At 28.0% G+C, this 24469-nt stretch overlaps 1 long non-coding RNA gene across 2 annotated transcripts; it reads left to right on the top strand.

Moving 5' to 3' along the window:
* Nucleotides 1-495: 495 nt before the first annotated feature.
* On the top strand, nt 496-23822 carry LOC142318229 (uncharacterized). Of its 2 annotated transcripts, XR_012754855.1 has the most exons (3): nt 496-677; nt 7146-7592; nt 23498-23822. It is a non-coding gene; the product is annotated as an uncharacterized LOC142318229 (long non-coding RNA). The 2 variants fall into 2 exon arrangements; XR_012754854.1 differs by lacking the exon at nt 23498-23822 and having other exon boundaries at nt 7146-8884.
* The last annotated feature ends 647 nt before the right edge of the window (nt 23823-24469 follow it).

The following is a 24469-nucleotide window of genomic DNA, read 5'->3' on the forward strand; positions in this document are numbered from 1 at the left end:
ATGTCAGTAAACTGTGACCACTACTCTTACCTAAATTTAAAATGAGTTAGTCAAAAATTGAGCGAAGAATTCGATTTATATACTTGTTACATTTTTGTCCATGTTTTATAATCTTAGACCTAACGTTATGGTAAATATAAAACAATCAAAGTTAATTAAATAATAATTATTTTTAGTAGTCGTAATAATAGTAATAGTGATTTTAATTAATAGTCATTTTTAATTAAATAATTAAAACGTATATGAATGCGTAAAAAAAATAAGTAACATTTTTTCAAAGCTAAGCTTTAAACTATTTTCTATTCTTTAGCTGTACATACACAATTAAACATCAAACTATCTGCTCTTGTACATCTAAAATAACTTATTCAGAACACTGAAAAGATATTTAAAATCAATACTTGTATACAAATCATCAATAAATTGTCATTTGTTTTGTTGTTAGTGTCAGTTGGTATTGCTGTATAAAAACAACTGAGATTCATCTGTTCTAAATATACGTCGAACAGAGTGCAGTTAAATTTAATTTCTTTGTCATTTTCTTGTAGTAAGTGAAGTCTTTTCTTAATATACATGAAGATTTTAGTTCTTAGAAATAAAATATGGCAACAGAATTTGAGTGTGTCGAATAAATAATAGAATTAGAGGTTTAAAAAATTCACATAAACGTCCATATGGTGAGTTTTTCGTTCCATTTTCATTAATTATTATATTTCATCTGATATTTAACTTTATACGATACGTAATAGTAATTTTGGCTTTTAACTACAGATTCTTCATTTTTCATATTCTTAATAATGGAAGAATGTATTTGTTTCCTTTTAGATGTAAAAATGTTATCAAACGTTTCGTATCAATTTAAAAATTAGCTGTTGGAAAGATCTGATCATGTAGGAAATAAAAATTTAAGCTTTTTTTCGTTAAGTTATAACGGTCCCAAACAAAATTAAAAGCCAAACTTTAGATTTAAATACTCAAAAAAAAAAAATTATATATCAATTATTAAAATTAATCGTATTTTTTTATTCAAGAAGATTTAAAAAACTAATATATTTTTACATTAGAATAAAATAAGATTTAATGATAATGAGTTAACTATAATAATAGGTAAAAGATTAACATTACAGAAATTTTTCTCCAAAATTATAAAGTAAGCAATTTTTGAATAGTTAAATGTATCTTAATTTCCTGAATTTGTTAAAATATTACTTTTGGATGGTTTTTGAGTTTCTCCGCACAAATATACTCATATAAAAAAAAAATCGCCAAAGGAATAATACGAGTATATAAAATAGTTGAAAAATGCATTTGTGGCAGTTTACTTAAAAATAAAAATTATATAATATGGTTTATCAATTTATAAAAGGATAAAATAATTAAAAATTTATCAACGTGTAGACATTTATTTTAGCAATAAACAGATAATATTATAATTTGCAAGTTTTTTGTACAATAAATTTCGCATATAATTATATTTGTAAATTTCTTTTCATATATTTTAAAATCTTTTGGATCCAATATTATCTCTATAAAATTTTGAAATTGGTTGTTATTTTCGGATACTGAGAAACACTCTAAAACAAAATTTAAATAAACGTGAATAAATTAAATTTCGGTTTAAATTAATTTTGAAGTTTATCTAATGCCAAAAATAAACTTTCTGTATTAGCAAACATTACTTTAAGAAACACTTCAAATAAATTTTTAAACTGAGAAAATCTGTAGTATAAATTAATAAAATAATATACAATTGAAGTAAGCGTATTTGTAAAGTAATATATAAAATAGTGGTGACGAAATTAATGTTAAATGAGATTTATACCCAAATCTGAACTAACAGCCATTTTAAAAAGAAAACTTTATAAAAATATTTAAAACACATTCTTTGTGCCTAATAAACAAGAAGTATTATTACGAGTCGGTCGTAATTCTGTTACAAGCACCACTCGTTTCTTTCGGATAATTAATAATTCATGTTTTTAAACATTCTATGACTAAAAATAATTGTGAAATTATCCCACATTATTCTACATTCGTATATTCTTTCACAGTTATTCCTTTTTCTTCTTTTATTTTGATTCAATAGGGTAATTTTTCATGAATTTATGAACCAAAGAAATGTCAAATTATTAAGTAGGTAATAAATAAACTATAATTTTATTATAGTGTAATTTTATTATAGATACTGAAATATTATAAGCATATGTTTAATTACTAAATATATTCATGAATTTGAATAATCACTATTGTTATAGTAGCGTGTATTTATTACACAAATGAAACGGGCAGACTCTGTGGAAATAAAATGAAGGATCCCTTAAGGGATGCCTAGTTCATGTTGTTTCTCAAGAGGCTTTGTTTCACCGCATATGAGCATTGTGTGTACTGTAAAGTCATATTATAACCCTCTTACACTTGTAGACAACACACAAATTTAATTGAATTACATTTAAGTACCATTCTCTCCCTAATTCTAATCCAACCAAAACAACATTCAAGTGTCTGAAACTGACAAGATTTTTGTTGTGTTTACCCTTCTTACTTCGTTTTTGTTTTTTCCTTTCAACTATTATTATTGTACAGTGGAATACATTTTCAAAGGAAGATGTATCCCACGCTAAAACGTATCCCACGATAAAAAAGGAAAACAATACAAAAAATATACGTATTCATATGCAGATTAAATGTTTTGAAATTTACATCCAAAAATTAATTAAACAGAAAGATGTTAGGAAGTATAAAGAAATAATAATAATAAAAGGATCTCTACGTTGCAAAATGCGGAAATTCCTATATTTTAATCGATTTTTGCTTAATGTTATTATTAAGCATATGAAACCGCATGTTTTTTATGTGATACTAAAATCTTACCTAGAATACAGGTGCTTTCAAGTTAAACATGAAGAGGTTTTGACGGATTTGTTCCTTATACAATTACCTCAAGGAAGAATTCTCGGACCCATCTTGTATGTTCTGTTTTCGGTTAATTTGCCAATTACTGCAGATACCACAGTTGCAACGTTTACCGAGACTGCAAACGATACTGCAGTTCTTGCTGGCCACGAAAATCCGACTACTGCATCTCGTTTTTTCAAGATTATATCAATCTCCTCGAATCGTGGCTTACATATTGGAAAATAAAAATAAACGAAACAAAATCAAAGCACGTCACGTTCACCCTTCGTAAGGAACACCGTCCTCCTGTTTCTATCTTCAGTGTTCCGATTCCGAGATCTCAAGATTGTATATTTGAGTTTTCATTTTGATCGACGACACATGAGCGAAACATATCACTTGTAAGCGGAAACAACTGGATCTTAAGTTTAAACGCATATAATGGCTGATAGGACGTAGATCTCTGCTTTCAGCAGAAAGTAAATTATTAATTTATAAATCCGTTTTGAAGCCTGTTTGGACATACATCATTAGGTGACTTTAGGGTCTGGCCGTACGGAGTGCTCTTCTATTTCATTATTAAGTCACAAACCGCTGGGTCTGCGGCACCTTAATGTTAGTTCAAATACAAATCATTTACTTATTGTTCAATTATCTTGCTGAACAGATTGAGAAGTTGCTGTGTCGTTATAATACTAGAAAGTCAGGGCTCGTATCGCTTGCCCGACCGTTTAGCCAGGTGCGGAGCTCTCTGAACCCCCAACGCGTTCATCCACTTGATTGTATAAATATTAAATATTTTAGATATATCCATTAAATATTATTATATTTATTAAAAAAAAAGGATTAATCACTTTACTTCATTATATTTCTATGGCCATGGTGACAAAAATAAAATCAAGTAAAAAAATTAATTTTTGTGTCTTAAATGAAAATCTTTAATATCGTAACTCCCTAGGGGAGCTAAGGCGTTGATCTATGGTGTAAAACCTTTCCTGGGATAACAGAAATGTATCCTGAAAATTTGAAAGCAATCGGTTGGCTTATTCTCGCGTGATGCTGTTGCAAACAACCAAACAGGCAGGCAAACTTTCACATTTATCTACAAGATGTAAACAACTGAAGAAATAGAAAAACTGATTTCAGTAAAAAGTTTAGAAAAATCTAATATTAATTCTGAAGCAGGATTTTCTACACCAGATATGATTATGGATGTTTGCTTCACAAATAAATATATATATATATATTTATATATTTTTTTATTATGATTACGAAACGTCCAGTTTAACTTATTAATGACTGAAAATGTGTTTGATATTTTTATTTATAACAATCCAATATTATTTAATTATACACAAATGAATATTTGAAACATATTTCTTAACTTAGTTATTTGATAAATACATTATGATTTATGTTCTTTTCATCCTTTTACAAGATTAATTTTCAACTATTTCACGAAAATATTTTCCATAAATTTATTCCCAATTTACATTTTTTTTTTAAATTGTTAAATACCTTCAAAATTCATAATTTAGCAGGTTGGGTCTTATCAGCAGAATCCGCTACATGTTATTATTATAGACATATAACAAAAAATTCTCTTCTACTTACTGCTTTTCCCCCCTCTTTTTTCTTTTAATTTAGCGCTTTCACAGAGATTCCTGCTTCTTCAGTACGTATGAACTATTTTACTTTTTTTAAATTAAAATGTAGAGACTTTTTTTACTATAAAATATATTATCACTGGCTGAAAAAGTAAATATGCTTCCTTATATTTTAATTTTTGAACTATGCATTAAATAAAAAATGTATTTATTCACACGTTTTGATGCGACAGAACTCTTTTTGAAAGCCCTAAAATGAAGAAAAAAGATTAAAAAGTAAATAACATATTTTTATATATCATTAAAAATATAAAAAATATGTAAAATATAGAGATGTATGTTTAAAACATTTCTGTTATTGATAAATCGGTGACAGTAACAGTTAATTTTGAATATGTTCGTATATGAATATTATTTATTTTTACATTTTCATATGTTCTGCGAAATTGTTTAACATAAAAAAAAAGAAAACTTTATAATATTAAGCAGTAGTACTGAGAATCTTTGAAATTCATAATTTTTCATCTGAGAATAATAATACTTAACGTTGACGTTTTACTTTCTTTATATTTTTCTTGGCTTTTTAAATTGAAATAATAGCTATGGAAAAAATATAAACACATTTATTTATTTTAATATTTACGATTATTTTTTCAAGTCTTGTAATTTTGTACCAGACCGTTTCATTAAAGGTAAAAACAATTTTTTTAAAGGAATATTTATTGAAACTTTAAAAGAATTAATCATTTTCTTATAACATAATAACTTCTAACTAATTTTGTAAATTATAAGGTGTATGGATAACTTTCAAAAAATAATTTAAGAGGAAAGAATTAATTTAAGAGGAAATTGAAACTTCGTCGGAAATCATTTTGGAATTTTGCCCGATGTTCACTTTTGGTTAATAGAATGGTATCCCCAAAAGGAATACCAAGTGATTCAATTAGTTCAGCCTGAATTACGTATTAATAGATCTGGCTTACTATTGGCTAATAATATAAAACCAGGTCTGCTTCAATCATGTTACGTCATGGTAGATTAAATCTTGTATTTCTCAGTATATAAAAGAGAAGATATATATATAGTAATTCTGTGAATAAAGGCTGAAATATAAGTGTAAACTACAAGCTTCTGTAACATTTTACAAGTTTGTACCTCGCTTAATTATCATTTTGATTTTGCATTCAGAATAACTGAGTTATGTATTGTTATATTTGTTAGCCTTACTAAATTTAAATAGAAATTTATTTTACACAATTTTCTCGTAAAGAAATTCTTTTCATTATTAAAAGATGTATTAGATTGAAAATATAAAATTATTTATAATTTATTAAAATGAATTTTTGTAAAATCATATATATTCGAATCAATAACTGCCTTGGTTTAATAACTATTAGGAGTATTAATTGTATTTTTATTTCGCTGGTTCATAAATCAAATAAATAATAGTCATTGTTTAGCCATTATAAATATAATTTAATATGATCTTTAAATTTTACACTATAAAATGTTACATTGTTAAATATGCTATGAGTTGATGAGTACATACATTATGATAGTATGAAGTATAGAGGAAGACGAACAATACAATAAATCAGATACATTGTTACTATAAAATATCAGCTGGTAACATAGACCAGCTGAATATAAACAAATTTTCTCTTACAAATTAATAAGAAAAAAGTGACAGGTTTGTACATTTATTTACTTTTACAAATGAATAAGAAGAAAAAGACACATGAGTCATAATTGCCCTAATTATAACTGCTCGTCAAAAAATCAAATTATTATTTTTTAATAATATTAACACTGAAATTATGACAATAACATGAAAACAATCATAAATTTTTAATCTCATCAAGTTATATGAATGATCGTGTAATTAACAATATAACTGTAAATAAATGGATCATACAATTGTGAATAAGTAAATAATATAATCTACAATGTACCTTAAAAATAATAACAAAAATTAGTTTATGTAATTATCATAAACTTTTAATAATATTTATTTAACCTTAAATAAATAATGGTATAACTAAATTGGTAAATATTATAATCTATAATTTATTTTTAAATTCTATTCACATTCCTTTTTCATATTGTAATAATTAGAATTATATAATAAATAATAGTTACAAAGCTCAAAGTAATCTTAACTTAATATAAAACCATATTATATATATATATATATATATATATATATATATATATATATATAATTGATAAAAATCAATGATATGAACATCTCAATCGTAACTATAATCATATACATCTTGGATTTCTTCTAATATGTTGTTCGTGTGTCTATTGTGAAAATGTACCCAATGGTGAGCAACTAATTCCACTGATAATTTTATTATTTGTACATAATCGCATATAAATAAATTAAATAGTTAATAAATCTTGGGAAATCTATTCCACATACAAGTCAATTAATAAATTAACTCTGGTGTCTTAATACAACATAATAATAAATCAATAAATAAAACATGTATATGTATATGTTATATGGCTGTGTGGAAGATCTATATAGTATATATTTGTTAATGTATATAATATATTAACTAGTCTGTAGATTGCTTAGTACAGTAATAACAAATAAATAGTAAAAATGTCTTTTTTTTTTGTAATTGGGTTCAGGCAAAGAGGTGAGTGGACATCCAATGAGAAAGTGCCCAGGTGATAAAGTCTCTGGACCTCTGTGATGTGTGGAAATAGCAAAAGAAGGACGGGAATTAAGACAGGCTTCAATTTAAGTTAAAACTGTATATAATTCCTCAAAATTAAGGATTGTTTGTCGTATTACGCGACGCATGTGATATTTGATGCTTTTTGCTTTTGATTGTGCTCTCCCATAAACCACCAAAATGGGGAGAAGAGGAAGAAATAAATGACAAGGTTATACCTTGTATAGATGAGAATGCTTGAATATCTGACTTAAGTTTTTCTGAATTTAAAAGTTGATATAATTATAAAGGATATCTTTGACGCAACGGAAGTTGAACCGTTATCAGAAAAGTCTTGATTAGGGATACCCTTATCTGATATAAATCTTTTAAATGCTGCAATGAACGACTGTGAAGTCAGGTGAGAAACTAATTCTAAGTGAATAGATTTGACATCTAGCAGTCAGACATAATCATTTAAAAGACAATAGATTTAATCAAAATTTTAGATCTCTGCCCGCCATGACAAATCATAATTGGATCGCCGTATTCTATTGCGCAAGTGGAGAATGGTTGGGAAGGAATTACTCTGAAAGTTGGTAGCTAACCATGCTGTTGAATCTTGGATTTGTATTAATCGAAAGTACATCATACAGTTACGAATAATAGAAGAAATAATTCCTTTACGGTTTATTATACAAAATCTTTGGCGTAAGAAATAATATACTAATTGAACAGCAGATTGCAAAAGACGCAAATGCTCAGAATTAATTACAATTTTATATTGTTTGAATTTGGATTTAAAATTATGGCTGTTTAATATGGTAATATAATTTCGAGTAGTCATCTTTCTCCTACACGAAATAAACCTAAATTATCCAAAAATTGATCAAGTGATATAAGTTTGCTTTGATTAGCAATATATTGATAATTTTAAGACTGTTAATCTCATTTCCGAAATACATATATTTTGATTGTTGTATGAAAACGTTAAGAGTATGATTTAGTTCCTTATTAGTTACAGAACCACTCATTCCTTCAGATTGCTTTGATTTAACATTGTGAAGAAATCTAAAACAGAACTATATGTGCAAATTAAAGTGTGTAGAGATGAAAATCTTTCTATGTAATCGAATACAACTGTAGATGTAAACGATGTTGACATAGTTTGCGTTTTTCTATTAAATATTCAGAATTCGTATTACAATTGTAAAAACTAATATTGTGATCATTTGGCTAATGGCATGATGATTATAAAAGCCAATAAGGATATTACCACCAGAGTGACATATTAAGTAATTAATATGGAATCCAACATAGAAAATAAGTCAGATGGATTTTCAGAAGATTTGACGTAATGCCAATTAGCATTTGAAGTATTTTGTTGAATCTCGGAAATTCTATTACTGAAAAATACTTTCCAGTTAGATGATTGTCCATAAATCTAATATAATGCTTTTTAGAATCTGCATATAAATGTATTTAATCAAAATATACGTTTAAGGCATTAATTTCCTTCAAAACAAACGACTAAGTAGTATTCAAGTACAAAGTCTAACCAAGTAATTTGTTTTAGGGAAGTTAATTTTGTTTTAGAACAAAGCAGATTAGATGATAAGTAAACATTATATATAAATTAAATAAAAAGTTTAATAAAAAAAAAGTTTAATAAAAAAGTTTAATAAAAAGTTATAAAGTTTAATATAAATTAAATTGTTTTATTGTTTTTAATTGGTTAGCAAATAGACTTCGTATGTAGATGCAACAGCCATAGTCCTTTATGGATGAATCGGAAAATCCATGTATTTCAATTGAATTAACCTTACTATCATTGTTAGGTTTTATGGATCGATTTATTTTAATTGACTCAATTGATTTTACAACTTGAGCCATTGTGTTAACAGTGTGTTGGGTAATATTTCATCCTAATTCATTTTAAGTTGCAACAGTAATTGCATAAAATGTTTATGGGAAAATAGAACAGGACTAATGAGTCCTAAAGGATCAAATACACCTGTTATAATAGAAAGAATGTTTCTTTTAGTGTGAATTTTAGAATTATTTGAATGAGTAATTTGGAAAAGTAGTGTGTCTGTAGAATTATTCCACAGAATTCACGTAAATTCTGTTCTTGATCTGAGGAATGGAAGAATTTTGATCAGAAGAAGAAATGAAGTGATTATTTAAGAACGATTTATGGAGTTGAAAACCACAATGTTGTAATAATTTAGAAATATCAATTTTTAGTTGAATAACTTAATTTAAGTTATCCGAACTTATTATTAGGACATCAACATAGAAATCATTTCTAATGAAATTATGCACATAGAAAATCATGCTAATAGAAAATCATTTTCGTTTTCGTTAACTATCTGAATTAAAAATCTTGTGGCTAAGTATGATGCACAAGCGGTCCCATACGTTACATTTCGTAATGCGAAATGTTTTATCTCTTGATCTAAAGAATCTCGTCAAAGAATATATTGTAAATTAGAATCGCTAGGTTTAACTTATAAATGTCGATACATTTTTGCCATGTCAAAAGCAATGACGTAATTATAGATTCTGAACCTAAGCATGATGGAAAATAAATCTTGTTGAAACATAAGTCTGACTAGGAGAATATCATTGAGGGATAGGCCATTAGGGAATGTAGCTGAACTGTCAAAAACAAACCGTATATTAATTGTCATACTCGAAGGCTTAAATACTGGATAATGGGGTAAATAGGACACGTTTGAATTGTTAATTAGCAAATCATCGGATTTGAGTGATGACATGTTACCAAGTTTTAAATATTTCTGAATGAAAGCAGAGTATCTTTTTTAAGAGTTCTTTCTAGAGATAAGAATCTATTCTTAGAATTAATGAAAGGAACGTCTAGTTGAATGTTGTTAGATTTGCGCGGTAAAGGTACGACAAATATGTCTTCAATATTTCCGGTAATGTTGGAGTGAAAATATTTTTCAGATGTAGAGCCTTCATTAATTGAGATATCAATGTTAATTTCTTCAATTTTCCAAAATTTCTCGAGTATAGTAGAGAGATTTGTATTACTGTTACGAGTAAGAAAGGATGCAACAGAATTATTGCCCTTAACGGCAATAGGAAGGTGAGTATGTATCCTAACTTGGTTTCCTGAAAAATAGGATATTGGAATTTCGAATGCATTTCCCAGGCAAGATAAGATTCAAATAGAATTTAGCTCCAATCAGGATGTTAATGCTATTTGTTATTTTAAAAGTGGGACCTGCTGAAATATATTATGAGGCAGATTGAGATGAAAAATATCAAGTGTGGATGATGGAAGGCTGTGAAGTAATATCTGATAAAGCAGCATAAGTAATATTAAAACATAAGTAATCTCTGATAAAACAGCACATTGCAATTCGAATGAAAAGTTCTTTTATCGAGAGTCCAATGTGTGTAACACTGTATTGAGATTGAGTTAAATATGCCTAAAACGGGGATGTCGTTTTTAAGAATTTTAATTTTTAAGTCCTAATTTTCGGGCAAATTTATTCGTTCAAAAATTCGCCTGGCTGCCAGAATCTAATAAGATTCTACATGAATCAATATTACCAAATATATCATTGGTATTACATATAGCCGTAGATAAAAATACATTTTTGTTTAAATGAACAAGAGGTATTAATTTTAGACTTATTGTCTTCTAAATTAGAATCATTAGTATCCATATGAAAGAGGGTATATGTTTTTCAGCACAAATCTTACATAGATTATTTGAATAATATTCATTAATAGAACGATTTTTACGCCAATAAATAAAACAATTATTATTCCCTAAAAAGGCTCTTCGTTCATCAATGGAAAAATTTAAAGATTCTTTACATTGTTGTAAATGATGATTTAAATTACAAAACAATTTTTTCCCAGAGGTAAATTTTGAATAGCAAATGAGATTATTTCTTTGTATTGTTTATTAGCTTTTAAGATAAGGAATTTGGTGGAACATTTGATTGAATTGTTCTAACGTTGTTCTTTGGCAAAGTTTCTTGTGTTCACTTGAGTGTTTGAAGTGTTTACAGTGATATCCTCGAGAAGTTGTCTCGAATTAAGAAATTCTATAACATATTGAAAGGTGCGAAAACATTGGTTTGACATCTTCCATAATCTGGAGATATTGTACTCCAATTTTTCTGTTAGAAATTGTACGACAATAAAGTCATATGTGTTAACAGGAAGTTGCATTTCTTCAAGCGCAATTTACATATGAGGATATTTCATTGATAAATTTGGATAAAATATCTAAATATTCTCTTTTTATAGAATCTAAGTTTAATATACGATCGGCATTTTAAAATGTAATTATATATTTATTATCAAATCCTTTCTTTAATAATACTAATGCAATTTGATAATTTTCATTTTTTATTGGGAAATTCTTAATAATAAATAGCTAACGCTTCATCTTTCAAAGAAGATTGTAAATAATTTAACTTTTGTACATTGGTTAAATCATTTCTATTATGTATCAAATCATTAAATATATTGAAATAATGTTGCTAATCTAAAGCATCTACAAACATCTAAAACATCCTCTAAATGAAGGTATGGATTGTAGCTGTATTAGTATAATTGTTGTATTTAAACTAACTTCTTGACTAGATTATTTTTGACTATTACTATTATTTATTAAAATGATGCAATTTACATCCTATAGTACGCAATGCTTCCTCGATTTGTACATGGTTCAATGAAAAAACATCATCATCGAATTTCATTTCAAGTTTTGATTGAATGATGTCATATTTGCCTTGCAAATCAAGAAGGTACTTTAATTTAATTTGTAAGGCGTGACTATCGCTTTTTTGAAGGATCAAGTTTGTCATGAATGTGTCTATTCTAGTAACAGAGGCCTTTACTGACCTTCTTTGTCTTAATAATTACTCTTTATTGATAATAATATTAATAACATAAATTAATAATGTAAATCATTTACAATATAAATTAAATATAAAATAAATTAAAATGGTATTACGTTAATGATGCTGTAGATATAAATTGTTGAAAATCCTTTTCCGAATATATAATATCTGAAACTCCAGTAATTCTTTACACGCTTGAAATTTTTTTGGATATGAAGATTCTTCAAATTTCAGTCCATATCCGTCCTGGAGGACCAACATTTTCAAATCAATAACTGCCTTGGTTTAATACCTCGGTTAGGTGTACTAATTCTATATCTCAATTTCACTGGCTAATAATTCAAATAAATAATGGTGATTAATCAGCCATGATGAATATAATTTATTTAACCTTTAAATTTTACACTATAAAATATTACCTTGCTGACTATGCAACGAGTTGATGAATATATACATAATGATAGAACGAAGTGTAGATGAAGACTGAACAATACAATAAATTAGATACATTTTTACAATAAAATATCAAGTGGTAACATTGGCCAGCTGAATATAAACTAATTTATTCTTACAAATTAATGACAAGAAAGTTTATTTATTTATTTAGTTTTACAAATGAATAAGAAGAAAAGGGACATGAGTCTTAACAATATATATCTCTTTGTTTTAAATTATAGTGTACGAATACTACTAAATTTTGTTTGTTTATCATTAAAATATTTATTTAATGAAATTAGGAAATCAATTAGTTTATTAAGTACGATTTTCAAATACGTAATGTAATTATAATTTTTCATTAAAAAAAAAATTAGTTTATATTTCTTAAAATAACATTATAATTTACATACTTATGTAAAAATAATGAGGCATCAAAGAAAAAAAAAATCTGATATGACAACATATCACTCCTTGTATTCCTATTAAATTACATTTACATATATTTTTTTTTTTAAATTAAAAGTACATAAAATTTTATTTCATTAAAAACTTCAAATATTTTTATTTTTAAAATTTTTATTGTTATTGAATTATTATTCATCGTAAAAATTGTTTTACAATGATAGGTAAATAATTATCAACAAATCAATATATTTCAATTAAAAAAAAAAAAAAACAAAAGAAAGGAAATGAACTCTGATTCGAACCGATGTCTTCCCTTAAAATCCAAATATTTCATTAATTAAAATGTTATTTGGCTATAACTCTGCAATCGATGAAAATAAGTACCACTTATGATATATTGGTAAAGTTTTCAATGAGGGCTGCAGTCAAGAAAAAGTCCAAAATCCTAACTTCTTTTGGATTTTGGACTTTTTTGAATACTTTTGGTTCAGTCGATCGAAATCAAAAGGGGAGGTGCACAACTAGATATTACATTAGTCCTAAACCCAAAATTCCAATATTCTACGGTTAATCGTTTTTAAGTTATGCGAGATACGTACGCACAGACGTCAAGCAGAAACTAGTCAAAATGGATTCAGAAATGGTCAAAATGGATATTTCCGTTGAAATCTGAAAACCCAAATTTTTCGCGATCACCTTTACTTCCTACAAGAAAGCAAAAAGATTAATTATATACAAAAAATTATTTGAGAAGTTATGATTCTTTCAGGAATTAGCCTTTACTCACTTGTTTTGTATTTCCGCTGAATATTTTGATAGATTTTTCTGAAAATGGATAGAATTTTTATAACTAGGTGAGTCCTGATACCAGTGTAACAGACAATGTAGAAATAAATCACAGTACTCTAATTAATGCAAATATTGCTTCAAAGTTTATTAGTTGTTAGAGTGAAGGTAGTAAATATTGTTTAGCAAAGAACATTGGGATTTAAAAATGTATAATAAACGTATTATATGAGATAAAAGCAATCTGTTGTTCAAATGAGTACAGTATAAACAAAAGTTTTTATCATCTTACATTTTTAATTTATCCTTCAGCAGTTCCATAAGATCATGAGTAAAAGTTACGCAGGAACCGTTAGTACCATAGTGACGCCAAAGAACCTAGTTTGTTTTACAATAATAAATCAGTTTTTATTATTCAATAAAACTTTTGTTATAAAAATGGTTATAATTGGCGTACAAATACTGCCATCCATCAGATACTATAACTTTAAAAATATTGGCAAAAAACGTAAATTGTTTTGAAATGAAAATTACTGAAGAGATCACCAATGTCTGAAGATCACTTTGGTTGTAGAGCTTATTTTTTTATTAGAATGTTATTTATTTCCACATTTTTATGATTTAAGCACAAAATAAAACATTATTATCGAGTAATTTGTTAATTTCCTTTATTGTAATAATCATGGCATTAAAATATTGAAATAGGGATTGCTTGAGAAGGTCGATCGTGTGAAAACCTAAAACCGATGCTTGTTTTAAGTTAGAAGATGTAAAGACACTCACCAATTAAGAAAAGAATTGTAACTTTGAACATTCACACGAAACAATTATCATAACCATAGAAATCACTATCCTTCATGTTAGTGAAGAATGTAGGAAGAAGTCCAATTGGCCGATTTGGATGTCCGAAGGGCTAGAAATGGAACAAACATACAAATCTACTAAATTTAAATATTCTTTTCAGGAAAATCATTTCACTGAATCTGTTTATTTAACTAATACAAACTTTTAATTTGTAAAGTTAATTCTATCTACAAAATTGAATTTCTAATTCGGAAGAACATTTTGTAGATGTTATCAAACTGTTTTTTTCTATACAAAAGCGTTCATATAAAAAAAAAAAACTTTTACACTATTAAAATTTAATTTTTTTGTGCCTCAGTATAATTTACAATCAGTTCCAATTTACCGGAACCATGAATAAATTTGAAAAAAATAAATGACATGCACAGACGCATTTCTGTTGAAATCCCCCACAAAACGATATATGTGTACATATGAGTATCTATTTATATGTATAAATATTTTGTAGAGTATACAGAAGTATATACAAAAATAAATAACTACATACACAAATGTGTCCAAAGAACACTGATAAAGTTCAGACAAAAAGCAATGAAAACACCAAAATCTAGTCTTATCAGTCACAAAAAGTTTAAATAATAATTATATATACATTTATATAATCTTTTATTTTCAGTTTAAACATGAATTATCAATTTTATTTATTTATGAATAATAACTTTTGTAGAAATAATCATAAAAAATGGATAATTTTATTAATTACATCCTTTAATCATTTTAAATAATTCTAATAATAGTTTAAACAATTACTAATTTTAAATAAGTATATATCAGTAATATATTTCATTTTTACAATAAAATTTAAAGATGAATTAAATATTAAATACATTTTGAAACTATAATCAATTTTTTGTTTGTTGATATCAGTAATTCTACAGATTCTTTTTCTTTGCTAATTTATATTTTTTAATACGTTTATTTATAGTCGCACCAACATTTAGTCATTAGCGACTTATCAGTGTAATGTAACTGTACCGGTAAATGTGTAGTCCTGTTCAAACTCAGGGCGATCACTCCTGAGACGTGTGGTTAATTGAAACCCAGCCACCAAAGAATACCGATATCCACAAACTGGTATTCAAATCCCAATAAAAGTCACTACCTCTATTAGCATTTGAATATGAAAACTTCGACTTTGAAATCAGCTGACATATTGATTTCTGACGACAAGTTTACCACTAGACCATCCGGTGGGTTTTTGCTAAAGTTATTTAAATTAAAAAAAATATTTATTTTCCAAATTCTAATCTTGAAAGTTATAAGAATATTTTCTCAATCAATTTTTTTTTTTTTTTTGTGTTCAATCATTTGACTGGTTTGATTCAGCTCTTCAAGATTCCCTATCTAGTGCTAGTCGTTTCATTTCAGTATACCCTCTACATCCTACATCCCTAACAATTTTCTTTACATATTCCAAACGTGGCTTGCCTACATAATTTTTTCCTTCTACCTGTCCTTCCAATATTAAAGCGACTATTCCAGGATGCCTTAGTTTTTGGCCTATAAGTCTGTCTCTTCTTTTAACTATATTTTTTCAAATGCTTCTTTCTTCATCTATTTGTCGCAATACCTCTTCATTTGTCACTTTATCCACCCATCTGATTTTTAACATTCTCCTATAGCACCACATTTCAAAATCTTCTAATCTTTTCTTCTCAGATACTCCGATTGTCCAAGTTTCACTTCCATATAAAGCGACACTCCAAACATATACTTTCAAAAATCTTTTCCTGACATTTAAATTAATTTTTGATGTAAACAAATTATATTTCTTACTGAAGGCTCGTTTCGCTTGTGCTATTCGGCATTTTATATCGCTCCTGCTTCGTCCATATTTAGTAATTCTACTTCCCAAATAACAAAATTCTTCTACCTCCATAATCTTTTCTCCTCCTATTTTCACATTCAGTAGCCCATTTTGTTATTTCTACTACATTTCATTAATTTTGTTTTCTTCTTGTTTATTTTCATGCGATAGTTCTGGCGTAGGACTTCATCTATGCCGTTCATTGTTTCTTTTAAATCCTTTTTATTCTCGGCTAGAATTACTATATCATCAGCAAATCGTAGCATCTTTATCTTTTCACCTTGTACTGTTACTCTGAATCTAAATTGTTCTTTAACATCATTAACTGCTAGATCCATGTAAAGATTAAAAAGTAACGGAGATAGGGAACATCCTTGTCGGACTCTCTTTCTTATTACGGCTTCTTTCTTATGTTCTTCAATTATTACTGTTGCTGTTTGGTTCCTGTACATGTTAGCAATTGTTCTTCTATCTCTGTATTTGAACCCTAACTTTTTAAAATGCTGAACATTTTATTCCAGTCTACGTTGTCGAATGCCTTTTCTAGGTCTATAAACGCCAAGTATGTTGGTTTTTTTTTTCTTTAATCTTCCTTCTACTATTAATCTGAAGCCTAAAATTGCTTCCCTTGTCCCTATACTTTTCCTGAAACCAAATTGGTCTTCTCCTAACACTTCTTCCACTCTCCTCTCAATTATTCTGTATAGAATTCTAGTTAAGATTGTTGATGCATGACTATTTAAACTAATTGTTCTGTATTCTTCACATTTATCTGCCCCTGCTTTCTTTGGTATAATTACTATAACACTTTTTTTGAAGTCTGACGGAAATTCCCCTTTTTCATAAATATTACACACCAGTTTGTATATCTATCAATCGCTTCCTCACCTGCACTGCGCAGTAATTCTACAGGTATTCCGTCTATTCCAGGAGCCTTTCTGCCATTTAAATCTTTTAATGCTCTGTTAAATTCAGATCTCAGTATTGTTTCTCCCATTTCATCCAAATCAACTTTCTCTTCTTCCTCTAAAACACCATTTTCTAGTTTTCTAGTTTTCTAGTATTACCTCCGTATAACTCTTCGATATATTCCACCTATCTATCAACTTTCCCTTTCGTATTATATATTGGTGTACCATCTTTGTTTAACACATTATTAGATTTTAATTTATGTACCCCAAAATTTTCCTTAACTTTCCTGTATGCTCCGTCTATTTTACCAATGTTCATTTCTCTTTCCACTTCTGAACACTTTTCTTTAATCCACTCTTCTTTCGCCAGTTTGCACTTCCGGTTTATGACATTTCTTATTTGCCGATAGTTCCTTTTACTTTCTTCATCACTAGCATTCTTATATTTTCTACGATCATCCATCAGCTGCAATATGTCGTCTGAAACCCAAGGTTTTCTACTAGTTCTCTTTATTCCACCTAAGTTTGCTTCTGCTGATTTAAGAATTTCGTTTTTAATATTCTCCCATTCTTCTTCTACATTTTCTACCTTATCTTTTTTACTCAGACCTCTTGCGATGTCCTCCTCAAAAATCTTCTTTACCTCCTCTTCCTCAAGCTTCTCTAAATTCCACCGATTCATCTGACACCTTTTCTTCAGGTTTTTAAACCCCAATTTACGTTTCATTATCACCAAATTATGGTCGCTATCTATGTCTGCTCCAGGGTAAGTTTTCCAGTCAACGAGTTGATTTCTAAATCTATGCTTAACCATGATATAACCTATCTGATACCTTGCAGTATCGCCTGGCTTTTTCCAAGTGTATATTCTTCTATTATGATTTTTAAATTGGGTTTTGGCAATTACTAAATTATACTTCGTGCAAAACTCTGCAAGGTGGTCCCCTCTTTCATTCCTTTTGCCCAACCCGTATTCACCCACTCTATTTCCTTCCTTGCCTTTTCCAATGCTTGCATTCCAATCTCCAACTATTATTAAATTTCCATCTCCTTTTACGTGTTTAATTGCTTCATCAATCTCTTCGTATACACACTCTACCTCATCATCATCATGGGCGCTTGTAGGCATATAGACGTTAACAATCGGTTTAGGTTTTGATTTTATCCTTATTACAATGATTCTATCGCTATGCGTTTTGAAATACTCTACTCTCTTCCCTATCTTCTTGTTCATTATGAACCCTACTCCTGCCTGCCTATTATTTGATGCTGAGTTAATTAATCTAAAATCAACCGACCAAAAGTCGCCTTCCTCTTCCCACCGAACCTCACTAATTCCTACATCTACATTTATCCTATCCATTGCCCTTTTTAAATTTTCTAGCCTACCAACCTTTTTTAAACTTCTAACATTCCACGCTCCGACTCGTAGAATGTTATTTTTTTAATTTTCTGGTGACCCCTTCCTTAGTAGTCCTCACCCGGAGATCCGAACGGGGGACTATTTTACCTCCGGAATGTTTTACCAAAGAAGGCGCCTCCATCATTGTTATATGAATATGCAGAGAGCCACATTTTCGTGGAAAAAAAGCAGCTGTAGTTTTCCATTGCTTTCAGCTGTGCAGTACTCAGAGGACTGAGTGATGTTGATATGGCCGTTTAAGTCATTCTGACTCACGCCCCTAACAACTACTAAAAGAGCTGCTGCCCTCTTTCAGGAATCATTCCTTAGTCTGGCTCTCAACAGATACCTCTCCGATATGGTTGCACCTTCGATCCAGCTACTCTGTATCCCTGAGCACTCAATCCCCCTCACCAACGGCAAGGTCTCATGATTCATAGAGGAGGATAATCAATCAGATAGAAAGCAAAAGAATAAAAAATCTACCAATATATTACCATATATGATTTTATAAAGAACTTTAGAAAGAATTAAATAGAGTTTATACGTAGAATAGGAATAGAAAGAAGTACTGTGATCACGAAAAACTTCGGTTTTCAGATTTCAACGGAAATATCCATTTTGACCATCCGTGAATCCATTTCGACTAGTTTTGGCGTGACGTCTGTACGCACGTATGTATCTTGCATAACTCAAAAACGATTATCCGTAGGATACTGAAATATTGGATTTAGGACTGTTGTAACATCTAATTGTGCACCTCCCCTTTTGATTGCAATCGACTGAACCAAAAATGACCAAAAACGGTTGAATTTTCAACTTTTTCTTAACTGCAATAATAAGTCCTCATTGATAGCTTTTTAACGATATGTAATAAGTGGAACTTATTTTCATTAGTTCAAGAGTTATAGCCAAATGAAATCTAATTAACGAAATATTTGGATCTTGTAAGGGGAAGGCACATCGGTTCGAATCAGACTCGGTTCTAGTTTTCATTTTTTAACTTTTTTTTTAATTGAAATTTATTGATTTATTAATAATTGTTAACCTCTGATTGTAAAATAATGTTTACGATAATAACAATAATACAATAATTCAATCATTACAATAAAAAAAAGAAAAAATATCTGAAGTTATTAGTAAAATATAATTACACGTACTTTTCATTCTAAAATACGTGTATATGTAATTTAATAGACGTACAAGGAAGTCGTGTGGTATCCACTTCAGATTTTTTTTAATTAATCGAACATTAATTGTCTTTTATTATAGTGCGTTGTGTGTAATAGTTCCATTTTAAATATATTTATTCAGTGAAAAATAAAATACTTTAGTTTCCACTTAATAAGTTTCAGATTATTTAAGAAAATATGGAAAGATTTTGCTAATAAATTTTAAAATCGAACCTTCTCATTAAAATGTAAGTCATAGTTGATTATTTCACAGGATTTTTTTTAAATGAATACGTGGTAGGCTAACGTCTTACTTCTTTTAGGATCCCAAAGGCAACAGAAGACTCACGCTTATTTTGAAAGTCAGAAAAATATGGTAAGAAAATTATAAAACCAAAATGGGATAAAGATAAAAATCGTGTTATAAGACAATAAATTATTAAAATTTTAGATTATATCCATGTATAATAATAACAAAAAACACGTTGATGGTTAATTTAATCTAATCCTGTAATTTATGAATAAAGATTGGTTTTATCATTCCTCTGGACATGTCAGTTCATAAAACATCAGGATCTCTCTTCAAAAACCTCTCACCAGCTCCATAAGAATTCACTTTATATTCGATGAAAGAAAAAGAAGGTTATTCTTCACTACATCCGTGTAGGGGCTCAAACAGTTACCATGATGTTACAATACATCAATCATACATTTATCTTTTTCTTTACATTTTAATACTCCATAAATTATTCGTCAATTCAGATAATTTATTATCTAAATTTTAATGTATACACTTTTATAATTATTTATTTAAAATAATATATGTAAAACAATTTTAATATTTCGTCGTCATTAAATTTGTCTTATATTATGTGCATAGTTTGAGCTAAGGACTTATTTAATAGGACTTTATTTGCTGCTTACCGACAGACGACCGTAGATTCAGCATTGCATTCGGAACCAGGTTTTTAATGCTACTTTAGTTTTATTTTCAACATTAATGACTGGAGAATTATTAAAATACTTAAGAAACATTTTACCTGTAAAAAAGAAAAAAAAAATTATTTTTTAATTTGAATTCACAATGGAGGGCAATATGCGTTTAAAATGTGAAATAATATATAATATTTAGCATAAAGTAGTAATAAAACTTTTTTTTGATGGGCACAAAATTCTTTTAAGTGATCGTATGTATTTATGGATTCATATTACTCGTTAATCCATTTGTCAGTTTTTCGAATAAGTAACCGTTAGAAATGTTAATTACGTAAGAGGGTTCCGTTTATTTTCTATGTCGGGTAAGAGCACTATTAAGAATATTCAATTTCTAAAGCGTTAGAAACAATGGTTTTGAACTGACCGAATAAGTTCTGGTAAGAAATTGTATATTTCTATTTATTCCACTTATTCAGCTGAGAGAATTCCTGACTATGATTTTAATAATTTTTTCTATTTCCTAAACATAAAATTTAATTAAAAATATTTTTGTTTAAATATTACATACACCAATTTAAAAATTATTAGTATTATCATTAATTACAATAAAAATTGCAATTACAATGCTAACAATTAAATGGTAACTGTGTACGATAACCCTCATTTTATTCAACGTGTGTCAATATTGAATACTTTCCCCATTCTGGTAAATATAACCCGACAAACCTCTTTCCAGGTTATTAAAAATCACATAAAAATGTAATTAAAAAAATATAAAGCGATTTGTGTCAAATGCACTGAAAAACGTACAGGACACCTAATGTACTTTTTACATTAGATGACTGTGCATCTTCTAAAACAGAAAAGTTATAGAATAAACAGAAACAATCTGATCTGCAACATTGGGGCATAAATATTTACCACCTTATTTATCGATTTATCCATTTTAATGTTTGACTTGCTCATTCCTTTAACTAATGAACGTAACAGAAGATGTTTAGTTAAGTTGTTAAACTACAGGTAAATTATCAGAGAAAGGAATCAATTCTATAGAAAAATACAATTTATATATATAAATTATAGTTCTAAACAATTAAGATAACAATATTTGGGCTAATTGGAAAAAAATAATAGTATGTAAATTTTACTTCTGGAATAAAGCTTTTAAAGAAAATATCGTTTATTTAAAGTATTAATTATGCATTATTTAATTATACTCTCAGTAAAGAATTAACTGAATTTCTATTCTGAAAAAGAGAAAATTTATTACACACAAATCCGGTAACAAGTTTATTAAAGCCATGATCATTCTGATTCCAGTTAATTAAAATAATAATAAATTAAAAATACATGTATATATTTACTTTCCTGGCATCGTAGTTCTATAGCTATACCGAAAGTAAGAAAGCATGGTAATCAGTCATAAAACGGGTATGGTTATTTTTATTTCTCGAAGTTTCATGACCGAGGCACCCCAAAAATAAAAAAAAGTGAGGAGTAATATTCGTACGTATGTATTGTGTGTATGCAACTGTGTTGGCGTGTTCGGAGCTTAATAATTTTCGCTGTATAGGTTGATTTTGATGAAAATCAGAAGAGAGAGATTCGTGTATATTGGGTAATTATATGTATTTGGAGTATACCCGAGAGAGTTGTATATATGTGGAGAATATCTACTGGTGGTGAGGGAGGGGATTTTGGGTATCAGTTTTATCAAAATTTTTCAATATAACTACACTTTATAATATGTTCAGTACGTGTGTGCATGATTATCTTACCTTTTTTAGTAATTGTTTCCAAAAAATTTCCCCCTTCCACAAAAATCGTAGAAAACTTTTTATTTGTTGTATATTCCAAATCGATTTTTTTTTAATATCTCCTAGGCAATAGTTGGAACGCAAGCAATTCAAAAATATAATTTAGGGCAATATTTTGGGTTGGAGAGCCGATCAAAATTAAAAAATTTCAATTTTTTTTTCTTTTATATAAACTTTTAATAACATTAAAATTTTAAATAGACTTTTAGTAACAATATTACAGTAAACTTTCATCAAAATTCACTCCCACCTCGAAAAACAAATCTAAATTTTTGGTGTTGTAAATCAACTTTTTATTGGTTGTACATATTTTAGTGGAATTTCTTTCAGCTTCCTCCCATCAAACATGGTAAACTTAGAAAAATCAAAAAAAATTTCATTTAAAGAGTTTGGAGGAGAAGAAGCAAAAAAAAAACGATATTTAGAATTTTCAAATCTTTTTTTGGTTTATTTAAACATGTAGTGATAATGTTGCAATAAAACTTCATCATAAATTAGCCTCCCAACCCCCCCCCCCAAAAAATTATAGATAATGTCTTTATATATAATTATTTTTCGAATATGTATGATTAAATAACGAATGTGAGGAAAGTATTACAATTTTGCGGTCAGCTTTTTTTTCGATATAATGAACAATTCATAAAACTGTACTTACGTCTAACTTAAATGTATAAAATACCTATAAAAGAATTCGATTTCATGTTTGAATATTTTTAAAAACCCCTTTTTATTTTACAATTTTTCATTTATTTTTGATGATATATTTATATTTGCATATTTTTGTTTCAAATTTTGTATAATTTATATTTATTTTGTGTAAATATAAGTTATGCAAATATTTCCTTCTAACAGAAAATTTATGAAATCATTCTCGTGAAATATTAATTTATTTGTTACAGTCATTATTACGGTCGGGACGCATATTATAACTGAAATACAAGATCGGGTAAAATGGACATCACTAAGAATAATCATGTTCATTATTAAGTTGATCTTGAAGTATACTGATAGAAGGTAAAAATTTTGATGAACTTAAAATGCTGATGCTATAATTATGTTCCAATCGGTGAAAAAAGTAACATATTACTTCATATATCTCCAAGTAAGCCTTGCATCGAAAACTTGTGATTTCTTGCGAATATGTAAATCCACATTTTGGAAGTGTTCTGTGTCTTATGTAGTTGTACATTGACATTTTTGGATAAGGTACTTAAAGTGCATACAAGCTGCAAATAAGTATATATATATATATATATATATATATATATATATATATATATATATATATATATATTATTTTATGGGTAAAAATTTACTTGGAATTAAATTCCTGTTAAGTTATAAAATTATGCTTGTTTTTCAAGTTTATGGTTAAGAAGAGTATCTAATAGGAAAGAGTATTTTTACATCGATATTTTTTTATCTATTATTGAAAGCACTGATTAAAATCTACTTAGCTCTGTTACCGTCTACAGTTTATCTTTTCATTCTCCCAATTTTCTGAAAATGAATCTCAGATATACATGTGGTTACTGGCAAATAGTTCTTTCCAAAACAATTCGAAATAACTATCTAAGGAAAATTTGTGTTTCAAGGAAAAAACAGACTTTGTGCTCAGAGGAATAAATATGGTAGGACGGATACGATTGGTTAGGGCACAGATTGAGCTGTTTCCTACGATAAGCGTCTCCTTCCTCCTCATTGTTATAGATAAATACTTTCCCTTCTTTTATTTTTCAAAAAAATAAATAAATAAATAAAAATCAGCCATTCTCATACTTGTGTATATTAGGATGGCTGACTTGGTATGTTAGCTTGTTATCACATCAAATTTTGTCATCAGTTCTTGAAATGTAAAGCATTAAAGGTGA

The sequence above is a fragment of the Lycorma delicatula genome, chromosome 1, assembly GCF_047948215.1.
Source record: "Lycorma delicatula isolate Av1 chromosome 1, ASM4794821v1, whole genome shotgun sequence".
In the NCBI taxonomy this organism is placed as follows: domain Eukaryota; kingdom Metazoa; phylum Arthropoda; class Insecta; order Hemiptera; family Fulgoridae; genus Lycorma; species Lycorma delicatula.